Raw genomic sequence first — 23,676 nt, 5'->3', positions numbered from 1 at the left:
TACTGCCCCCTGCATCTCCCACTAGCTTCTGATCTCTGTTCCTGGCCCATGTGAGCTGTAGGGGTGACTCTGCAGGCAAAAGAGCCACAGGCCCAAGCTGGCTGCTGCAATCAGATTACTCTGATGGGCTGGGTATGGCCTGCAGCCCTCAGGTTCCTCACCACTGTTACAGTCCACACATCCAGTTATAATTGTTTAACTTGCTAGTAAGAATGCTGTGGGAGGTCTTATCAAAACGTTTCCTAAAGTCAAGGTATATCACATCCCCTGCTTGTTGTCTGATCATAGAAGGCAATCAGGTTGTTAAGACTTGATTTGCCCTGGGTGAATCCATGTTGACTGTTCCTGATCACCTGCTCCTCCAAGTGTTTCAAAATAGATTTCTTGATTTTCCAGGGGCAGCATTTGGGGGCTTTTTCAAGTGATAAACAAGGGCCTGATTCTATTCTCCCTTATACCAGTATCAGTTTGGAGTAACCCATTGAACTTAGGGGAGTGGAAGGTATAAGCTAAGAGATCAGAATGGAGATCCAAAGTCTTTTGCACTGCTAAGAAAACCCAACCACAACCCACCTCACCACCAAAGAACTTTCCTCACTCTTGTCCTCCTCTTTACAAGCTTGGGCATTCTCTGTTAGATCCATACCCAGTCGCCACTGACATAATGCCATCCACTTTGACAGTGACAAAGCCAGAGGAACCATGTCAGCCTGCACCACCTGAGGATCTGGCTTTACAAATGCTACAGTATTCCACAGGAATGCTGCAAAACACTGCCGTACCAGAGCCAAACTGGAGTGCATGGGGTGACCAACATTGAATACTGTAATATTTTTATACGGATTACTCAGTCAAAACACCCATAGATTTTAATGGGAGATTTGCCCGAATAAAGACTGAAAGACTTGGACCTAATGCAAAAGAGTCCTGCAATTTCTCTTCTCCCTGGGAGCAGCAGTGGCTGCCTATATGCCAAGCTCTGCTCTCATTTGAGCAGCTTTGTCACACTGTTAGATGTCAAATCATGGCTGCACCTTGTCAGCTTTTAGGTGCAGTCTTTCAAGTTTAAATCTTTGCCCTGCACCATTCATAATTTATTGCATAGCTGAAGCCTGTATGCTGAGCTCACAATCCACTGGGTAATTGACTTCAAACCCTTTTCCTCACATAATAAATAAATTAAATAATATTGGAGTCTTTAAATTAACAAAAGGTTAAACAACATTTTATGAGCTCCCCTGGTGATTTACTGGCTGGCACCATGTTTTCAGTAACACATCATTATACCAATAGCACTCTGTTGTATTATAGCAATATTAGTATGGGAGAGCTGTTGCTTTGAGGTGCCTTTTAAATAGGCTACAAGGCCCCATGAGCCTGTAAGCACTCAATAAATTGTACATTATCCAGGATTGCTTAGGAAGAGCTACCTGGAGCCACATGAGCTGAAACAGTGCTAGTGGCTTTTCGGATCCTTTTCCCAGGGATTCGATCAAGCTAGAGGCATCAGTAGCAAGTCCTTGGCTTGTCAAGTCCTATCTGTATTTTCTGCCAATACATTTTAATGTATTCACAAGTCCTCATCCCCTTTCTGGGGAAGACACAGATGCTCTTAAAGAAAAATATATTTATCTTTACAAAAAGTACTCGGACAGTCCTGGACAATCTCCAAAAACAGCCTAAGAGAGTACAGTGCAATTTTGTTGCCATTGTGGAATACATTTAATATCAGAGACAGAAGCAGAATCATCTGATGTTCTCTGGTAAGGATAACTACTTAAGGTGATTTCTGTTCTCCACATGTAATATTGACCTCTGTGCAGAAGGGCAACATTGAGACCTAAACACCATTTAAATCCCACAGACATGTTATTTTGAGGACATAAGTGGTGAATAGTCAGCACATGGGCTGATTTCACCCTTTGAAAGTCGAAAACCTTGGGATACCACCAGACACTGCAGTGCTTAAAAGCTGGATCACTTGATGTTGGATGGAGTGAAAGATAATGCAGGAATTACAGGCAATAATAAGGCAGGATTTCTGGATCTCAGGCTGTAAACGGGTCTATAGGGTGCCCTGTTGGCACTGCCCCTCCCCTGGTCCCATGCTCCCTTCACCTTTTTGAATCGCCTTCCGACGTCCAAGTTTGTCTCACCACTGGCCCATAGGGCTTCTTCTAGGTTGAGATTTCACTAGCCCCTTGAGGCAGGGAGAGGGGGGTCCGGGCCCGCCCCCTCTCACAGACCCCAGCCCAGAGCCCTAAGGACTCGAACGTCTATGCCGTCTGGTCCGGCGGGTGGGGCATCCGCCGTAACTCGCCGGCCCGCAGGCTCCCTTTGCCCCACCCTGGGCTACTTCCTCTCTCCGCCGTCATCACTTCGTCCTAGCTGACGGGCTTACCTCCTCGTCTTGGGTCCCATCCATCTCTGCTCTTTGCTGTGGGGGTGCTCCCTCCGAGCTCCCCCACCCCCGGCGTCTCCCGGGGTTTAAATCCCCGCACTGGCTCCCAGCCCATGTGGCCCCGCCCCTTTTTGCCTGGACCCACTTACCGGCCAGTGGCGGGGCCACGTGATGATGTCATCACAGCTGTGATGGCATCCGGAATCCCCGCTGGGCCCAGGCATCCTGCCGAGATGGCCACCTGCAAGCACCCGGAGCATCGCCGGTATGTTGCCTCCGGCACCGCTCGGCCCCCATGTGGCGGCGTACCCGGCTCTGCAGCTCCTTCTCCCACCCCAAGAGCCGATAGGAAAGCGGCCGCTGGCGGGACTGGAGTGCGGGGCGCCTCTGCCCTGTCACACAGGCGTTATCGCTTTGCATGTATTCTGCAATCAGTCCTATTCCAGCAGAACATCTTTAGAATACTTGCAATAACTTGTGGAGACTGGAGTGGGGAGTGAGGTAATGATCTGGGCACATGGTGGAAAATAGGTTCCCAGGAAGGAAACTGGCAAAAGCCTGCTTGAGCTCACAGAGACCCAGCCAGGATACCGGGCTGGATTATGGCTGTCATCACTTAAATATTTCAGAGAAAGGAGCCATAGTATTTAATCACTTTCATTTTGCTTTAACACTATGAAGGGGCTTCCTGTGATGTTGGTGAAACTGTACTCTTGGATTTCAGCCACAGGTCCAGATCTTCAACTGGTGGAAATCCACCTAACTCAGTTGAAGTCAGTAGAGCTACCTCAGTTACACCATGACAGATTCTGACCCATACAAGTTATAGAGCTCATGAAATACCACGTTCAGATTCAGACCTGAGTAACATACGAGGGGACAAGAGAAGTCATAATTGACCGGGGGTTGTATGAGTGGGTCACGGATTGTAAGGGTAAGCAACTAGCTGGGTATAAGACGCTTGGCTGCTTGCAGCTTCCAGTGGCTGCAGAACACCATTCCCAGCCAAGGGGAGTTGCGGACCAACACTTCCTACAGCTGCATTGGCCAGAAATGGTGAACCACAGCCACAGGGAGCTACAAGTAGTTGTACCTGTGGATGCTCAGGTAAACAAAGCATATCAGCTTGCAAACAAGGGCTGTTAACAGGGAGTTTGGAGAGGGAGTTCTCCAGATAAAGGAGGAAGCTAATACAGGACCCTTGAGGGAAGTGGCTGTCTGTAGTGTGTGTTTGTGTTTGTGTTTGGGGTTTTCTTGCTGTGTGCTGAGCTTGTGTTTGGCTGTTTGTTTGTTTTTTCTCTTCTCCTTTCCCTTCCTCCTCCCCCCACTCACAGAGTGTGTACTGTGGCTGGCAGGTGGAAGCTGTGAGCCTTAATCAGGGGGAGGAGCTATCAGGCAGTCCAGGACTTTATAAAGGAGTGAGTCCGCGACCAGGGAGCTTGTGAACAGGGGCTGTTAACAGGGAGTTTGGAGAGGGAATTAGGAAGGGGAGTGGGAAGGGGGCGAGATACACTCACCATTCTTTAAAATCTTTTCACTACACTCCTATCGTTCAAGGAGGCTTTTAATAACAACTGAGGAATCTCTCAGAAGAAACGCAGATATGGATAGTGATAGGTTTGCTGTTGTTACCTCACAGCATGTGCCATGTTTGTCTTCTTCCCAGAAGAAAGAAGGGATTTCATCTGCACTAAGTGCAAGCTGGTCACCATTTTGGAAGAAAAAATTAGAGGACTTGAGGCCCAAGTATCGACCCTACGTTCTATCAGAGAGGATGAAGACTTCCTCGACAGAAGACAGCATTTAATCATGCAGAGCCGGTCAGGGCAGTACAGGACAAGGAAGAAAACTGGCAGCATGTAACCTCTAGAAGGAGAAAAAGGCCAACTCAGGTATCCCCCATTCTTATAGAGGTAAGTAACCGCTTTCAGGCTCTCTCCACAGACACTGCGGTGGAGAATGCTTTGGCAGAGACTTCTCAGGGAACAAATCAGAAGGGAACACCATCTACTGGAAGGCATGAGATGCACACTCCTAGGGATGGGGGTGCCACAACCACCACCCGCAAAAGAAGAAGACGGGTGGTGGTGGTCAGGGACTCTCTAAGTAATCCATCTGCCATCCAGACCTGCAGTCTCGAGAAGTGTGCTCCTTACCAGGAGCTCGCCTTCAGGATGTGACCAAGAGTCTTCCGAAAGTGGATCGCTTCCCTTTGGATCACTACCTTTTCCTGCTTCTCCATGTAGGAACTAACAATACGGCCAAGAATGACCTTGAGTGAGTCACAGCAGATTATGTAGCACTGGGAAGAAGGATCAAGGAACTGGAAGCATAAGCGGTGTTCTTGTCCATCCTTCCGGTTGAAGGAAAAGGTCTGGGTAGGGATCGTCGAATTGACAAAGTAAATGCGTGGTTGAGCAGGTGGTGTCAGAGAGAGGGCTTTGGTTTCTTCAACCATGTGACTCTGTTCCAGGCAGAAGGATGGTTAGGAAGAGATGGGATCCACCTAACCAAGAGAGGAAAGAGCATCTTTGCAGGTTGGCTTGCAAACCTAGTGAGGAGGGCTTTAAACTAGGTTTGTTGGGGGACAGTGACCAAAGCTCTGAGGTAAGTGAGGAAGTCAGACACTGGGAAGGATCACAAGGAGGAACGAGCAACAAAGGAGGACCACTGATTCAGATGGAGAAGGCAGGGCAATCAACTGGTTATCTAAGGTGTTTGTACACAAATGCAAGAAGCCTGGGAAACAAACAGGAAGAATTAGAAGCACTGGCCCAGTCAAAGAAGTATGATTTAATTGGAATAACAGAGACTTAGTGGGATGACTTGCATGACTGGAGCAATGTCATGGAATAGTATAAACTGTTCAGGAAGAACAGGCAGTGGAGAAAAGCAGGAGGAGTTGCATTGTATGTAAGAGAGCAGTATGACTGCTCGGAGCTCCAGTATTTAGAGGGAGAACAGACTGTTGAGAGTCTATGGGTTAAATTAAGAGGTGGAAGCAACAGAGGTGATGTTGTGGTTAGTGTCTGCTATAGACCACAGAATCAGGTGGAGGAGATAGACAAAGCTTTCTTTGGACAACTGAGAGAAGCTTCCAGATCGCAGGCCCTGGTTCTCATGGGCAACTTGCTACCCTTCCCATCTTGGTACGAACTGCAAATTTTATAAGTGACTCTATGATATTATTTAAATTTGTGATGAAGATATTGAACAGAACTGATCCAAAAACTGAATCCTGCAGATGTTATGCCTTTCCAGCATGACTGTGAACCATTAATAACTACTCTCTGAGTGGTTATTCAACAAGCTATGCACCCACCTAATAGTAGCTCCCTCTACGTGTATTTCCCTAATTTTTTTATAAGGTCATGTTAAACTGTATCACTTACTTTACCAAAATCAGGGAATATCACATCTACAATTTTATCCTAATCCACAAGACTTGTTTTCCTATGAAAGAAAGCTATCATGTTGGTTTGACATGATTTGATATGACTGTTAATTATCACCTTATTATCTTAAGATGTTTGCAGATGGATTCCTTAATTATTTGCTCCATTATCTTTCCTGGTACAGATGTTAAGATGAGTGTTCTGTAGTTTCCTGGGTTGTTCTTATATCCCTTTTTCTCAATGGGCATTATATTTTCCGTTTTCAAGTTTTCTGGAATCTCTCCCAAAAATCAAAAAGAAATAACAATATGTTTTTAAAGAACATTAGAAGCAGGAAGCATGCTAAAAATCCTGTGGCTCCCCTAGATGATCGAGATATAAAAGGAGCAATCAAGGACGATAAAGCCATTGCTGATAAACTAATGATTTCTTTGCTCCAGTCTTCACGGCTAAGGACGTTAGGGAGATTCCCAATTCTGCACCGTCCTTTGTGGGTGATGAATCTGAGGAACTGTCCCGGATTGAAGTGTCATTAGAGGAGGTTTTGGAACAAATAGAAAAACTTAATGTTAACAAATCTCCAGGACCGGATGGCATTCATCCAAGGGTTCTAAAAGAACTCAAATGGGAAATTGCTGAGCTATTATCTGTAGTTTGTAACCCATACTTTAAGTCGGCTTCCGTACCTAATGACTGGAAGGTAACCAACGTGACACCAATATTTAAAAAGGGCTCTAGAGGCGATCCTGGCAATTACAGACCGGTAAGTCTAACTTCAGTACCGGGCAAATTAGTTTAAACAATAGTAAAGAATAAAATTGTGAGGCATGTAGATGAACATAATTTGTTGGACAAAAGTCAACATGGTTTCTGCAAAGGGAAATCATGTTTTACTAATCTATTACAGTTCTTTGAAGGGGTTAACAAGCATGCTTACAAGGGGGATCCAGTAGATATAGTATACTTGGATTTTCAGAAAGCCTTTGACAAGGTCCCTCACCAAAGGCTCTTGTGTAAATTACATGGCCATGGGATAAGAGAGAAGGTCCTTTCTTTGAGAACTGGTTAAAAGACAGGAAACAAAGGGTAGGAATAAATGGTAAATTTTCAGAATGGAGAGGGGTAACTAGTGGTGTACCCCAAGGATCAGTCCTGGGACCAATCCTTTTCAACTTATTCATAAATGATCTAGAGAAAGGGATAAGCAGTGAGGTGATAAAGTTTGCGGATGATACCAAACTGTTTAGGATAGTCAAGACAGAATCAGACTATGCGGGACTCCAAAAAGATCTCACCAAACTGAGTGATTGGGCAACAAAATGGCAAATGAAATTTAATGTGGATAAGTGTAAAGTAATGCACATTGGGAAAAATAACCCCAACCATACTTACAGTATGATGGGGGCTAATTTGGCTATGACAAATCAGGAAAGAGATCTTGGAGTTATCGTGGATAGTTCTCTGAAAACTTCCACGCAGTGTGCAGCGGCGGTCAAAAAGGCAAATAGGATGCTAGGAATTATTAAGAAAGGGATAGAAAATAAGACCCAGAATATCTTACTGCCCCTGTATAAAACTATGGTACACCCACATCTTGAATACTATGTACAGATGTGGCTCCTCACCTCAAAAAAGATATTTTGGCCTTGGAAAGGGTTCAGAAAAGGGAAACTAAAATGATTAGGGGTTTGGAACGGGTCCCATATGAGAAGATGTTAAAGAGACTGGGACTTTTCAGTTTAGAAAAGAGGAGACTGAGGAGGGATATGATAGAGGTCTATAAAATCATGAGTGGTGTGGAGAGGGCCGATAAAGAAATGTTATTTATTAGCTCCCTAAAAAGAAGAACTAGAGGACACCAAATGAAATTAATGGGTAGCAGGTTTAAAACTAATAAAAGAAAGTTCTTCTTCACACAGCGTGTAGTCAACCTGTGGAACTCCTTGCCAGAGGAGGCTGTGAAGGCTGGGACTGTAATAGAGTTTAAAGAGAAGTTAGATAATTTCCTGGAGGTTAGGTCCATAGAAGGCTATTAGCCAGGGGATAAAATGGCGTCCTTGGCCTTTGTTTGGCAGAGGCTGGAGAGGGATGGCAGGAGACAAATCGCTTGATCATTGTCTTCGGTCTACCCTCTCTGAGGCACCTGGTGCTGGCCACTGTCAGCCAAGTTACAGTGGGAAAGGTCTAGGTTGGATACTAGGAAAAAACTATTTTATTAGGCAGATGCTTTAAGCACTGGAATGGATTACCTAGGGAGGTGGTGGAATCTCCATCCCTAGAGGTTTTTAAGTCTTGACTTTACAAGGCCCTGGCTGGGATGATTTAGTTGGGATTGGTCCTGCTTTGGGCAGGGGGCTGGACTCGATGACCTCCAGGGGTCTCTTCCAGTCCTATGGTTCTATGATTCTAGCTGGCCAGCTTTTTGCTGGCGTGCCACACTGCGATTCAATGGCTTACTTTTACCGTGGGTCATTCTTTCAGTATTGACTAGATAGAATGTGAATCCCAACAATATTTATGTTTGAATCAAACTTGTTAACCTAAGGTGTAAATTAGGGCCTCATTTCAACAGTTTTCTATAACGACTGTCCAACACACTGAACTAAATGTCAGAACTTTGTCTCTCCTGTGTCCTGGTCTGTTAACATTTGAACGTGTGAGGTAGCAGGATGCAACACAAGCCATTCTGATCAGATACAATTTTCCCCAGATTCACTATGGACCAGATGTAGGATGCATGGAGTCAGAGAAAAGCTATTTTGTAAAAGTACCTAGTCGATACAGTGCAGAAACTCTACCTGCTATGTATCATTTATTGAATGACATCCACACACTCACACCACAGATGTCACTGAATGTAAATGATCACATTCTCCTCTGTGCTGACAGGAGTTTTCACAAACTCTGTTGTGCCTCAGGCAAAAACTTTGCATATCAAGGTTCCCAAATCCACAGTCAGCAAAGCATGAATTGATGTGTCGGTTATTACTAAGCTGCCCTTCTGAACATTACCCCACATTTGAGAAACTCTGGTGTTTTCTCACTGTAAAAAAAGTGCTGAATGCTTAGTCCTGAGTCATTTGGAGAATGTGTGAGAGTTTTATGTGGTGATGTGCTTCTGACAGTAGAGCTCTATCACAGGAAAAGTGCTCGTTTTTATTTCCTTTCTTCTCTTCCACTGAATTTCATCATGAAGAGACTGACCTCTTCCGACAATCTCATGTTACTCTTCTTCTAGTGCCCCTCATGTTTACTACATTTTAATCTCAACACTTTTAGAAAATTACATGGATTAACCCCACAACTCCAATGATCCCATTATAGTGACTGGGGAAACTACTGTCTCCTTCCGCCAGTAAATACAAATGTGTTTTGCTCACCAGAATGCAGAAAGTAGGCAACAGAACATGGCCAGCAAACTATAAAGTTCATTTACTGTCTATAGTTATATTATGTTCCTGAAAAATAATCTGAGCATATTTCCAGGATAACACCTGGTTTATACTATACTCCATGAAATGCAGGGGCCCATTTAGAGATGGTAGGAAAGTCTCTTTCACAGGACTTCCTTTAAAAATATTTGAGTCTTTTACACAGAATGCATCCAAACAATAGCAATCCAACATAATAATAGTAACGTAATAACATAATAGTGAACATCAAAAGGATTTAATGCTGGCATAGATGAGAATGACATTGACCCTTGCTTTAATAACTCTATGCAGTATTTTCACAAGAGGGTCCCTCAGAGCTTTTCAAGCACAGCACCACAGTGTAAATGAAATGTTTTCCAAATGGTGGCTACACTTCAGTGCTCTTGCTACGTGCAAAATGCTTGTCCCATTGAAGTCAATGTGATTTTTACTAAGGGCTTCTAGAGATTCTAGTCTTAACAGAGTAATCATCAGAGCACTGACAACTTACTCTAGCAGAAGAACTGCTATGACTGGGTTTGAAAAGGAATTAGATGAGTTCATGGAGGATAGGTCCATCAATGGCAATCAGTGACATAATCTCATCCTTCGGGTACCCGGAAACTGCAACTTCCAAAACCTGGGAGTGGACAATGGGATAGGGCACTCAGAATTGCCCTGATTGTTCTTTATCTCTGAAGTATCTGCTACTGGCCACTGTCAGAAGGCAAAATAGTGTGGTAGATGGACCAGTGGTGGCCTGACCTAGCATGGCTATTCTTATGCCCTCCAGTACCCACTCTCAGGCAGAAATTATGAAGTCCATAGGAGCTTTGTCTGAGCTAGGACTGAATAACAACTGCTGGCTTGTCTAAACAATGAGTTAATGCACTCAGTGGCAGTGTTTCTCAGTGTCCCACTTTGAGAAATCTGTTAACTGGACACTCTGGTTTGTTTACTTACTTACTGGACACGGCCATGGAGCCTCACAGCTCCCATTGGAGCCAATATGAACTGTGAGGCTCCATGGCATCAGTAAGTAAACAGGCTTGTTAACAGGTTTCTCAAAGTGGTTTCATGGACCACTTTGAGAAACACTGCCCTATGGGGTATGATTTCTGAAGCACACTAGCAGGCTGCATATTCATTGGTCCATACAAACTGCACTTTTATGTAGCAGTATTGCATTGAAGCACACCAGGGAGCTTTGAGTGAGCACTCGCAGGCCTACATCTGGGGTTCTCAAACTGTGGGTCGGAACTCCAAAATGAGTCGCAAGCCTGTTTCCATGGTGTCAGTGAGCTATCTCAGATTTACTAGACCCAGGGCCAAAGCCAAAGTCTGAGTCCCATTGCTTGGAGCGGAAGCAGAAACTCTTGGGTTTTTGGTGGGGCTCAGGTTATAGGTCCCAAATATGATGGGGCTTGGGCATTGGTCCCACCACCTGGGATGGCAGGACTTGGGTGAGTTCAATCTTGAGTACCCCCCCTCTTGGAGCCCAGTAATTTTTGTTGTCAGAAGTGGGTCATGGTGCAATGAAGTTTGAGAATCCCTACTCTACATGGACCAATTAGTGTGCAGTGTGACTGTGTGCTTTAGAAATCACACCATCAAAGAGTGCATTACCCAACCATGCAGGCAGCCCTGCGTAAGCACTTCATGGGAAAGGGACTTGCATTTAGGAAAGTCCAATCCTGATCTCATTAAGCAGGATTCAATGAGAAATTATATAAATTAGCATCCTGCATGAAGTTCCTGGATCCTTTTAGGGATGTTTTGGTACCATACATTTAATTTGCCATTTATCCAAATAGTGATTTTAGTCAGTAGAAAGAAAGTAAACACTGGAATAAACCCAAAGAGGCATTTGAAGTGGTCTCAAGGTTCCTGATTGTAACAGAACACCAGCTGTGGGATGCTGTTGAGCACCTGCACAAAATGTTTGCAAATGGGAGCAAGAAATGTCAGAATCTTTTTACCATGCAAATGCTTTACATTTATCTGTAACTTTGAGAGGTGGTTACTCAGAAAGTGTATGGAATCCCACTGTTTGCATTCATGTGCTTCTGATGAATAGTAGGGGAACAGTAATGCCCTGCATTCACAAACATAATATCAAAGGGTTGCTGTTGAAATCAATAGCCACTGCTGGAGTTCAAAAAGAAACAGTCAATGCATTCCTGCATCAGGTTGTGATATAACACAGCATCACACACCATGGGAGATTTCAGGTGGTAAGTGCTCATTTGTGTAATGGCAATAACTTTTTTATGCTTTAGAAAATCCCAATAACTTTATTTCAGTCTCAATTTTGCACTGAAGACCATGTATGCCGCAGTGTATGTATTGTATATTGGGGGGCTTTGTTGTGCTTGATAGGTCAGAATCTGGATTTGGAGGTACAGAGAAACTAAGCATTGACAGGAGTTTCTAGAGGCATTCTGGCTGGATCAGTTAGATTTCCTTCAGGACACTGGGGAGCACAGGCTGCAGAGGTCTCTGGAACACTTTTCCATGGGTGCACTGTGTGCCCTTTCCTGAGCAGGATGAGTTTTCATAGAAAGCATGGGAAAGTGATCGGACCAAATCCAAACCCCTCCCCTCTTCTGTGTAGTCTAGTGACATTACCAGTGCTAGAGCCTCATAGATTTTACTCTCTAGCTAGGGCATGTCTGCACTAGGAAATTATTTCAAAATAACAACTCCCAAAATAACTATTTCAAAATAGTGTGTCCACATGCTTCAAAATTAGTCCAAGGCAGCCTACCTTAATATAGACGTGCTTCCTCATCTTAGAGCCCCAGGAAGCACTGGAGAGTAATTACTTTGAATTAGTATGGGGAGTAGTTATTTCAAAATAGAAGCAATGGAGCATCTACACTATCGCTATTTCAAAATAACCATTATTCCTCGTGGAAAGCAGGAGTTATTATTTCAAAATAATGGGCTTGGTAGTGTGGATGCTCCACTTGTTATTTCATAATAACTCACTAGTGAAGACCAGGGCTAGAAGTGCAAGGACTAAGACTGATTGTTCTGCCTTGGGAACTCGGGACATGTGGGGGAGTTGCAAGTCACCCCTTGCACTCTGCTTCGGGCCCAGTAAGCAGTGATAGCCTAGTTCTATTTACGGAGTCATTATTAATGTAGAACTCAGCAATGAGTTCTAATTATTCCCTCCCATGTATATTCCTTTGCATACAACCCTGAATTTCATTTGCCACTGTACTGCCCATTCATTCAGCTTGATTCGAACACTCTGAAACACCACACAGTTTTGAATGTTGCATCATCTGCAAATACTGCCCCCTCACTGTGCTTCTCTTTTCCAAACCATTGTTCAATACTCTCAGCCAGTGATGGGCAACCTGGGCTAGTGAGTGGGCCACATGAGTGGTCCTCCTTCATCTCAGTAGGCTGCAAGATTGTTGTAGCCAAGACGGTCTCCTGCAACTAAGTAGTTTTGCTAAGTGCAAATGCATACCAAGAATTTGCGAGGTGGGGCAATTGAACCGTAGCAGCACTTTGATTGGATGCAGAGGGAGTGCACAGCTCTCACAGTCACTGCTGTGTGCAATCAGCATGCACCTCGCTTCATGTGCCCTGGCTTTACGTGTTTGTTACTTTAGTAATACTTGTAGGAAAAAAGTCTGTGCAGACAGAAACCAGCAGTATCTGGCAACTCTGTGCATGGGCAATGGTAAACAAAATGTCTTGTGGGCCCCACATAGATCCATGAAGGCCCCTCAGGTTGCACACTACACGTCTGAGCAAAGCTTCGTGACACCTTGCCAGCTACACTGAAAATTAACTATTTATTCCTGCTAGATTTTCTGCCTCTGAGTCAATTTTCTGGTCCTTGATAGAACTTCACCTCTCATCCCATAACCCAGTGATTTCCTCATTAGCCAAGGCTTATATAAGGAGTCCAAATCAATTATATCAACTTTTTTTATTGGCCTATTTTACGAATGCTATTATACGAGGCCCCAGTCTCAGAAACTACCCTTTGCCATGCATTTCAAAGGAGGATCATGATAAATACAGGGGTCCACCCACACAGCTGTCTTTGCAAGATTGAGGCCTTGGAAAGATTTGATCTATTGAACTGCAGATGCACTGCATTTGGTCGAGGATGGGTCTCACTTCCCACTCCCTCTCCTGCTGATCAGTGATCTCATGGCTGCCCCCTGCATGAGGAAAAACCTGTGTCTTCTCAGCCTTTCATAAATACATGCACAAGGACCATCATAGTTTTCCCTCTCAGTGGAAATATATTTTAGCAAATTTTCCAATTTTATCTAAGGCAGGAGTGGACAAAAGGGTCTCAACAGGCTGGCTCCAGCCCACTAAGAGGGTGGATCTGGTCTGCAGACTCCCTGCCACTCCTCCACCCCAAGGCCAATCAGAGTCTGGGGGCGGGAGGGGCGTGCGAAGATACTCACTCCCTGTCCCCACCCTGCAAGCACCGCACTCCCCTTTCAGGGTGCCTCTTTTGCCCCCAAGTCCTGATTGGCCTGGGGGCAGGGGAGCACACAAAGTCTCCTCCTGCCCTGCAAGGGGTGCACATGCTTAGAGTACCACACACTCTTTGCAGGGTGGGGCAGGGAGTGAGAGACTTCACGCACTTGTCCTGCTCCCAGGCCCTGATTGGCCTGGGGGTGAGGGGGAGCTCACAAAGTCTCCTCCTGCCCTGCAAGGGGGCAGGTGCCTAGAGGGCAAAGACTTCATGTGCTCCCCCCCACCAGATCAATCAGTGTGGGTATGTCTACACTACCACCCTAGTTCGAACTAGGGTGGTAATGTAGGCAACCGGAGTTGCAAATGAAGCCCGGGATTTGAATTTCCCAGGCTTCATTTGCATATTGCCGGGTGCTGTCATTTTTAAATGTCCGCTAGTGCGGACTCTGTGCCCCACGGCTACACGCGGCACGGACTAGGTTGTTCAGATTAGGCTTCCTAATTAGGCTCCTCATGGAACGAGGAGTAACGGTAGTTCGGAATAGGAAGCCTAATCTGAACTACCTAGTCCGTGCCGCGTGTAGCCGCAGGGCACGGAGTCCGAACTAGCGGACATTTTAAAATGGTGGCGCCCGGCAATATGCAAATGAAGCCCAGGAAATGCAAATCCCGGGCTTCATTTACAACTCCGGTTGCCTACATTACCCCGCTAGTTCCAACTAGGGTGGTAGTGTAGACATACCCTGTCTGTGGGAGGAGGAGCATGGAAGTGTCCTGGTCCTGCACCTTCTGCCAGAGGCCCCTTCCCTTCCTGGGCAGCCCACGGTCACTTCAAAATATAGTGAAGTGGCCCCTCTATCTAAAATCATTGCCCGCCCCTGATCTAAGGTACATACATAAATGCCTAGCAAAAATTAACCACTCAATATTCATAATTAAGGGGGAGATTCTTTTTTGCGGACCCAACTCTTACACATTGCTCCACTAACATAAAGGAGCTGAAAATCCACCACAAAGAGCTGAGGACTAATCCTACTGAGGCTGCTGCACAGTGTGCTGTTCACAGACATGGCACAGAATGCATGCTGCAGGGTGGAAGGGGAGAAGGCTAGCATGAGAGAGAGGCAACACAGCAGTGCTTAAATTCTGGGATGTCTGCAAATTAGCACTCCAGAATTTCAGTGGCACAAATGGGGGTAATTTCCCTATCATCAGTTATGGTAAAATGGGTATCTCAGTAGCATAAAGGAAGGTCTTGCAACAAATATGGTTCAATACACCCACTGTAATCAGTGACAAGACTCCATAGTCTGATGGGCTTTTAATCAGAGCACACAAGGATTATTGATTATTCTGCTGTGTTTATACATTTATTTATCTACTATATATTTGAAAGAGTTTGTCTGTCTGTTTGTTCAGGAACTCCTCCTAAGCAGTAAGAGCTAGGACCACCAAAATTGGAATACAACCTCTTTTTATCATAACTTACAGAAAGGTAAAGATTTAGTTGTGCCAGGAAATGGGATGTGCTTGAAATGGCATTGTTTCTCATAAAACCATACAGGAAAGAGACAGAACCACAAGGAAGGTTAAAGGAGCTGGCTGGGTGCATGTTTCCCCCTGCCCTCATCTGAAACTGCCTCATCCTGAGCCTCCCATCTCCGAAGCACCCTTTAGCATGGGCAGGAGGGGGCTGAAGCTCCCCTTCCCCGTTCATAATACAGGAACATTGCTAGCTATTCTCCTTCATCAGGGAGAAAGGGGGAAGGGCAGTTTGCTGCATTCCTCACTCTGGCTAGGGAGCGCAGGGGGCAGACAGACATGGACCTGCCCCAACTGGGGGACATGTACCCCTCCTCTGGCTGTGCCCTTTGGAGTTGCAGTGGCCCTGGAGAGGCACTTTTCATCTGGCCCTAAACTGCTGCAGTGAGAGAGGACTGGGGTAGTTCTCTCTCCTCAGGGAAGCCTGAATACTCATCCCCATGCCCAGAGCAGTGATTTAAATAGATCATGTACATTTTAAACAAAAAATAATTGAGTTAAGGACCTAAGCAACACTGGGTAAATCTAGTTATGAATAAAAAAAAGTGTTTGGTAGTCCACTCATGCAACTGATTAAAATAATAAAAGCCATGAAGTTTGATTCCAGATCCAAACGTACCCATGATTCAGGGGGATCTGATCTTTGATTTAGGTTCAACATAGAATCTAATTAAAACACATCTCACTGTGTTTCACCAAAATACTGTAATGTACCTACCTTTTGGAAGGAGCTGCCCTCTTCAACCTTATCTTAAATTTCCTCTTTATATTTATTTGTCTATTTTGCCCTCAGATGGTCAGGTTCTTCTGGGTGACAGTAACACAATAGTCCAGGTAAGATTAAGAAATGTATAGGCCTCCAATAATTAGTACCTTCCTTAATAATGTTAGCACTAATTAGCACTAAAAATCAGGGGGTATTTATTTTAAAGGATGAAGTCAGCATTAATGTTGACTTCTATGCTAATTAGTCATGGTGTCAAAAGTAGGCCATTTGATCCACACCAATTAGTAACATGACATTATTTAGTTGCACTGAAATTAATTTTAACCATTTCTTAGTTTTCCCTTTGTAAGACTTACTTCAATCCTTAGGGAAGGGAGTTAAGTGTCTGAACAGGTCATTTTATTTATTTTTCATTTTTTAAGCATAATACAATTTTGCATTCTTTCACTAGGCAATTGCATTGGTTTTCTTTGAAAAAAACCTTCACTACATCATAGAAAGAGATTATATAACCATTTTCTACAGAGACTCAGTCACATAAAACAAAGTTTGAAGAAAAGGGAGGAAGTGGATATGCAGGAATGACTGCACATTTCACTCATCCCCCTTATGGCATCAGGAGCGGACTCTATTGTGGAACCCTTATTTTCATATCCCAAAGCAGTGAAGGCTTCAAATGTCATATGTAGTTTCAATGATAATATGAGCCCATTCAACACTGCTGATGAGTAGGTACAATAGCCAGTAAGTCTCTTTGTGAAAGTGGTAGGGCCTGATTGTGCAGCTAATCAAACAGCTAGAGAGTGGATTAACTAGTACTAGGATGTAGCCACAGCACCAAATCCCGGACCTTTTAAAATCTGTTCGGTCCTTTTAAAATTGGCATTATACTTCCTCAGTGGCCCAAATCAGACTTAAAAGAAGCTCAAGGCGCCATCTGGGGATTCCTCTCATGTAATGGAAATTTCAAGGAATGTTCCCACTTTGGTACCACATTGTCTTCATTGCTCCCAGCATAGGGATACAGCAGAGGAAGAGGGGGTGTGGCTAATGTACCATACTGCATTCCAGCCAAGACAAGTCCTTTGGAGGCTTTTGGAAGTGAAATGTTTATCCTGGGGTTCTTAAACAAGACTGTACCGATCTACACCAAATGTCAAGTTGTATTTTAAACAGTGTTTGTGAAATGGGATACATTAATATGTTTTAAAATAACACTCGTTTTCATAATGCAGCAGCATCAGGCAAACCAATTTATTATTCGTCTAGCAGCAAATGTATCTGGCATTTGAAAACAAATCAACTAGGACAAAATAGCTCCCTAACCAAAGGTTCTCAATAGGTCTATACAGTGTAATCCATAATCAGTCCCATATTGCACCTATTGTTTTCAGTGGGTTGTTGTATCTATGGTCTAAGGGGATATTACCATACTTTGGAAGATACAAAAATACAGAAAGAAATCAAATTTAAAACTTCAGATAAACTTACAGTTAGCTGAAATATATAGTAGGTGCTTGCTTGCAGTAACACCTTGTAAGAGCTGTTTTTAATAACCCAGGTTTAACACACAGATTAAATTAGTGTTGTTTACAATGTAATAGTGACCATGTCTTCATAATACAACCTATCCTTTTCAGTTGTTATGTAGACACTTATTTTAACTTGCGGTGCATTGGTAATATTTTGTACTAAATGTAAGGCTTCATTGCTAAAATAAGTGCTCCCAATTTTCTATGAGGTCTATTGCTTTTGTTCTTCTGAGTACTTTGTTTTAGAAAAAGAGTAACATAAATTTTTGCCAAGCATTTTAGCATTAAAAGAGGAAGCACAAACTTTAACAACCACTACTTCCTTTTAACATAACATAAGGGTAAAAATAAAACCAAAATGAATTTTAAATACAGGTATATGCAGAAGTTTGAAGGCATTACATTTCTATGGCACTTAGCTGTATTTGTAAACCAATGTGGAAACCTGCTGAAATTGTTTAGTTTCTGTTATGCACAAGTTGTTATTTTAAAGCTTCAAGGGGGTAGCCGAGTTAGTCGGTACAGAAAAGAACAACAAATGCTCTGGTAGCACTTTATAGACTTACAACAACATGTTTTGTTAGTCTATAAAGTGCTACCAGACCATTTGTTGTTATTTTAAACATTTCTCTATTACATTTTTATAACTATATTTAAAAGTACAGTCAGGTTCGTAAAAAGACAAAAAGAAACTAACATTTTGTTAATATTACCTTTACCTTAATACAGGCAGTCCCCGAGTTACGCGGATCCGACATAAGTCGGATCCGCACTTACGAATGGGGCTTTCTCACCCCGGAGCTCGCAGGCAGTGGGACCGCCCAGAGCGCAGCGGTCCCGCCACCTCGAACTCCGGGGCAAGAAAAGCTGCTCCGGGTGCCCCTGGTCTGCTGGGGATCGTCTCCAGCAGACCAGGGACACCTGGAGCAAAGCCGGGGAGGCGGAGGGGTCCCGCGCCTCTGAGGCTTTGCTCTGACAAAGCCGGGGAGGCGCGGCACCCCACCGCCGCTGCGGCTTTGCTCCCCGTGTCCCTGGTCTGCTGGGGGGAGGGGCACAGCTAGTGCCCCCCCCCCAGCAGACCAGGCTTTTGTTGTGGACCCTGGGGTAGAGCAGCTGGGGTGCTGCCGGGTTGGTCCAGCAGGGACCTACCTGGCAGCCCAGCTGTTCTGTCCCAGGCTTGAGATTCAGCCACTGTTGAAACTGATCAGTGGCTGATTCCAGGAAGCTGGGGGCAGAGCAATTCTGCCTCCAGCTTCCTTAGTCAGCCCCTGGTCAGTTTCAGCAGCAGCGGCTGAATCTGGAGCCAGTTCCAACTTACATACAAATTCAACTTAAGAACAAACCTATAGTCCCTATCTTGTACGTAACCCGGGGACTGCCTGTATTGAGGTTTCACTTACATTTAATAACAAATAATAAGTAAGAAAATAAAAAACAAAACTGTGATTAATAAAAGATTTTTTTTGTTTGCAATTGCATTAATGCAAAAATAGATGTATAGTCTCATCTATGCATTCGTCTATATGCATATATTTCTACCTCAATAATTCCACTCAGACTTTTTTGAACTTAAAAAATGTATTAATATTATTATGATAATTAACTACCACCAAAATATTAAATGAGCGTAGTACCAATTATTTTTTTAAAAAAGTATAAAACTGATGTTTATTTCAACAAAATAAAAATTAGAAAATAGTTAGATGCCACACACAATATACAACACAAGTCAATATACATGACAAACTTACAGTTAAAAACAAATGACAACCAGAATTTTATTTATTCACTATATAAAATCATGCACACAAAATAAAATATAAGACAATGGGGTTAAACATTTAAATAAATTTTGACTATGTAAAACTTTTATTAAAAATTGATAAAAATTATATTGTTTGCTAAATTTATTGTATTAATTAGTAACTTAGGGCATTTTTATTACTTTATATTAACTGTATTTTAAAACATTGCTATTTGAAGGAAATCTCATAATTTAAGTATTAGTTAATGATTGGGATTAGAAGCAGAATTTGCATTTTGTTGCTTGGCAACCATATCATTTTAAAAAGGTTAAGAGTAATATATTTTCTGGATTTAAAGTTTGTATCTCTTTTTGTTTTGTTTTTAATTTCTTTTTTGGGTTTATTTTGTAAAACTTATAAATTAAATTTTTTAAAACAGAGAGATGAACTGAGCAGAGGCAGGGAAAGGGGGAGTGAAGAGCAACCTAGAAAGGTAGCAAAATCTGACCCAACAGAAATTAACTCTATCAAGACACAGGGAGGACCTCTTTAATCCAGCATCCTTGGGACCTGAGTGGTCCTGAACCACAGAGTTTGCTGGACCAGGGAAGGTTAAGGCTCCCCTCCCGACTGTCAGCCCTGCTTCTTCACCAGCTCCGCTGCCTCCAGCTTGGGCAGGGCTGCATTCCCTGCCACAAGTCACAGCCAGTGATGTGCTCTCTACTGCTCTGGCTTGCTGCCACTGTAGCTGCATTCACTTCATCAACCCAGCCCATGAACCTAGCTGGCCAAGGTTCTCTGATCCAGCAATATCCATGTCTTTGAGAAGAGAGCAAGGGTAAAACCTGTTCATGTAAAACCTGAATTTGTTCCCCTGTGTTTGTTGCTTAAGTATGCATGCCAAATGGGTTGCACGTGTGCCCTTTTTACAGAACTTATCTTTTTTTGGACAACTTTTTGTCATGGTGCATTCATTTTAGGTGTTATCCTGCTTAATTTTGCTTTTTTTATATTTTGGAGGGTTTTTTTTTTATTTACTTGTCTGCCAATGAGTTACAGCTTTTTTTTAATGTGCTTTGTGAATTGGGTTTTTCCCTTTATTTCATTTACCAGTATAATGTGTACATATGAACATATACTTACTTGTCTTTTTCAAACAGACACCAGTTTAGGTTTTACCAGATCCTCACTTTTATTATGTGTGGTTACAAAGCAGAAGACCCCATTTCATCTGTTAATTTTGCTCGATCTATCTTTTTTCCTTTTTGTCCCTATTTCTTAGACACAGGATAGCTCCTTCAAGCCTGATGTTGACTACAAATATTTAGAATAGGGGGTGACACTTTTTTTGGTAGGTTTCTTACAGCTATATGCACTATTTTACTGTATTTTGTTCCTGGGCTTGTTGTCTTTGGACAGCTAGGAAGGCAAGAGCACTCCAGCAGCTTATCCTACTTCTTTTAGCTTTTTTGTTGATGTTACTTGCACTGCCAAATTTCTGGTATGTTGTTTTAACTCTATAACAGCTACTGTTACAGTTTGCAATATTCTACATTTCCAGGCTACAATTTTTTCCCTAATCCTACCAATTTTATTTCATGTTTTTCTCTGCCATTTTTTTTCAAATGTAGCACATTCATGCCTTAAAAGACTCTGTGGGAATGTGTAAGGAAGGGTTTTAGCTTGTGGTTTTTGGTCATGTTGCACTGCAGTTTCTACAGGGGACAGATGTCCTACTTACCCGATTAGAGGTCATGTGATACCAGTGTGGTCATGGGTCACTGTATGTGCATGTTCCCTCTGTGTGCCACCCTAACCCTGCATAGATAGCTGACATGGCAGACCTGAAGTGAACTGCCAATGACCAATGAAGAATCATAAGGGGTGAAGGCATCTAGCCAGGCTAATTGTTGATGCAACACAGTATTAGTATGCCTCTCTAGCATTGTTACTGTACTTACTGCCCCTGACATGACTGGTTATCGCTTATCACCTTGTATATATTGGTTCAATCAAAACCATTATGTACTTGCATCCTCACCTTATTTTTAGGAGGAGTCAGTGTATTCCTGTTTTCCTTGGGGAATGTTTTTGTACCCTCCTTAATATTGGGATGTGCTGGTGCCACTTGGTATCAAAAAGTGCTTGTGTGAGTACCCTGTGGTAGCACTTCTTATGAATGTGTGCTTTTGCAATATCATCCCTGTTCTTGCCAAATTCCTGTGTCTCATACCAGGGCTCTAATACAAGGGCTTATGATCCCGGCTTTCTTCTTACCACACATGCAATATTTCCTCTGGGTACACTTTCTCTGCTATGAGTTATCTACTTGGTAACAGAACATGGCCACCTCATAAAAGCAACATTTGTGATGATGCGATGTCACCTCCATGGGCAGACATGGGGGCAGTAAGGGCTTTGCCCCCCGCCCCAAAAAACCAACCTGTACCTTTCCTTCGGCACAGCTCCAGGGCACACAGCCCCATCCACTTGCCTTGGCTGACAGAAGCTTTGTGGAGAGCATCTGCAGGGGAGAATGTAGGTGGAAGTGTCTGAAAGAGAGGGATTTTTCAGAGGTGGGAAAAGGTGGGACCAGGGGGAGTGGCAGCAGTGCAACTTTAAGTTTTCCTCCTCCCTTCATCAGTATGTGGCTTGCAGGTAGACAGAAGGGTTTACTCTTTTGCAGTGAGGAATATTAGACAGCCTCCCCCCATCCACTGAACTGTCCCCTCCATCTTGGTTGCTGGCAGCAAGGTGTGGCTTGCGCTGTTTTCAGTAGTGATGTCAAGTGACCTCCATCCCCAAAGAACTGACCTGTCCCCTTCCCTTCTCCTGTTTTTGAGCCACACACTCCTCCACTGTAGGCTGCACACAGTGCCCTCCTCAGATACCTCTCCCTCGAGGGCTTTTGGATTCCAGCCAATAAAATTGCTGAAACATGTGGGGAGAGAAAGCTTTGCTATGAACTCACTTAGCTTATTAAGTTAGGTATTAGATGTGTTACCTTTTATTCACTATGTAACCAATTCTGACTTTTATGTCTCATTACTTGTAATCACTTAAAATAAATTCTATCTTTCCGTAGCTTGTAAACTTGTTTTGTTTTATTTAAATCATTGTATGTTTAAGAAGTGCCATTTAAGACAACATGGTTTGTGCATATCATTTTTATTAATGAAATGACAGACTTTATAGGAGCCTGTATCAGCCAAGAGGGGACTTCTGAGTATAAGACACACATTTCTGGGGGAAAGTCTGGGACTGGAATTTTGCTGGCATTGCTCAATAATGTAATTCATGGATTGCTAACTGGCTACAGCTGTCCATACAACTTGGAAGTGATTTACATGTTGGAGACTGGGCAGACCAGGAGTGGTTGGTTTCATAGTAAAGGAATATGAAATGCAACTGCAGCTGGATAATGGAGGTGACACAGCTGTCCATCAGTTCAGATTGTACTCTGGGGAATCTTACAACCACATACTTCAATGGAAGGAAATGGAGAAATTGCATTGCACTGAAATAAAAAACATTACTCTAGTGTCAAACTGATATAAAAGAGTGAACAATCAAGTTGCTCCCCAGTTAGAATTGTTCCCACATAGAACTATTGATGAATTTTCACTGAAATAACTTTTCTTGCTTTTTCCATCTTTTCCAATGGAATCCACTGAACTTTCTATTTCTGTGCAGCAACTTGATTTCACTATTAAAGAATTCAAAAGGAGGAAGAACAAAGCAGGTATTTTGAGTAGTATGAATCAGCGGTTTCTTTTGCTCAGATCTGATTAGGATATATTTAGTCTACATTAATTCTTTTATGTTGAAAGCAAAGAAGAGTCTTTCTCCTCCCCAGTATTCTGCATTCTACAGCTGTCCCACTAACTACACATTTTTAGTTTCAGGAAACAGACTCTTCCATTAAATCCTAAGGCCACAAGAGTCATAACTGAACTAAGTATAAGAAGAGACTCCAGGGCCCAAGAAACTTCTGTGATAGGGTCTCTCAGGCCATCTATGCCTCCTACTAAGGGTTCCAGTATCCTGAAATTCCCCTACTCAAAGAAAACCCACTTGGACTAGCTACCAACAAGATGTAGTTATCCAAAGACATAGATGTGCTGGGAATAACACTGACTAACAGGGAGCCAGAACAATAATTGAAAAGACTTGCTTGCTTCTCTTGGGACAGTGTACACTGAGACTGGGACAGATGGGATATTTCGTTGCCACTATCCCAGAATTGCAAGCCCAATTCAGGACCTTGCTTTCAAGTACTACAGGGAAGTTTTGAGTCTTTTGAGTTTTCTTTATTTGCTTAAAGGTGGAGACAGCCAAATTCTGAATTTTGTTATCCCTAGTTAGCAGTTTAGAACTGATGACAAGCAGCCCAAAATTTCCTACTCTAGTTACCATGGATTCATGTGTATTGATGATGGACCGTTGATGTGCTAATATAC

Source organism: Pelodiscus sinensis, chromosome 6 (genome assembly GCF_052426305.1).
Source record: "Pelodiscus sinensis isolate ZL-2025 chromosome 6, ASM5242630v1, whole genome shotgun sequence".
NCBI classification, from domain to species: Eukaryota; Metazoa; Chordata; order Testudines; family Trionychidae; genus Pelodiscus; species Pelodiscus sinensis.
This window is presented reverse-complemented; position numbering follows the sequence as displayed.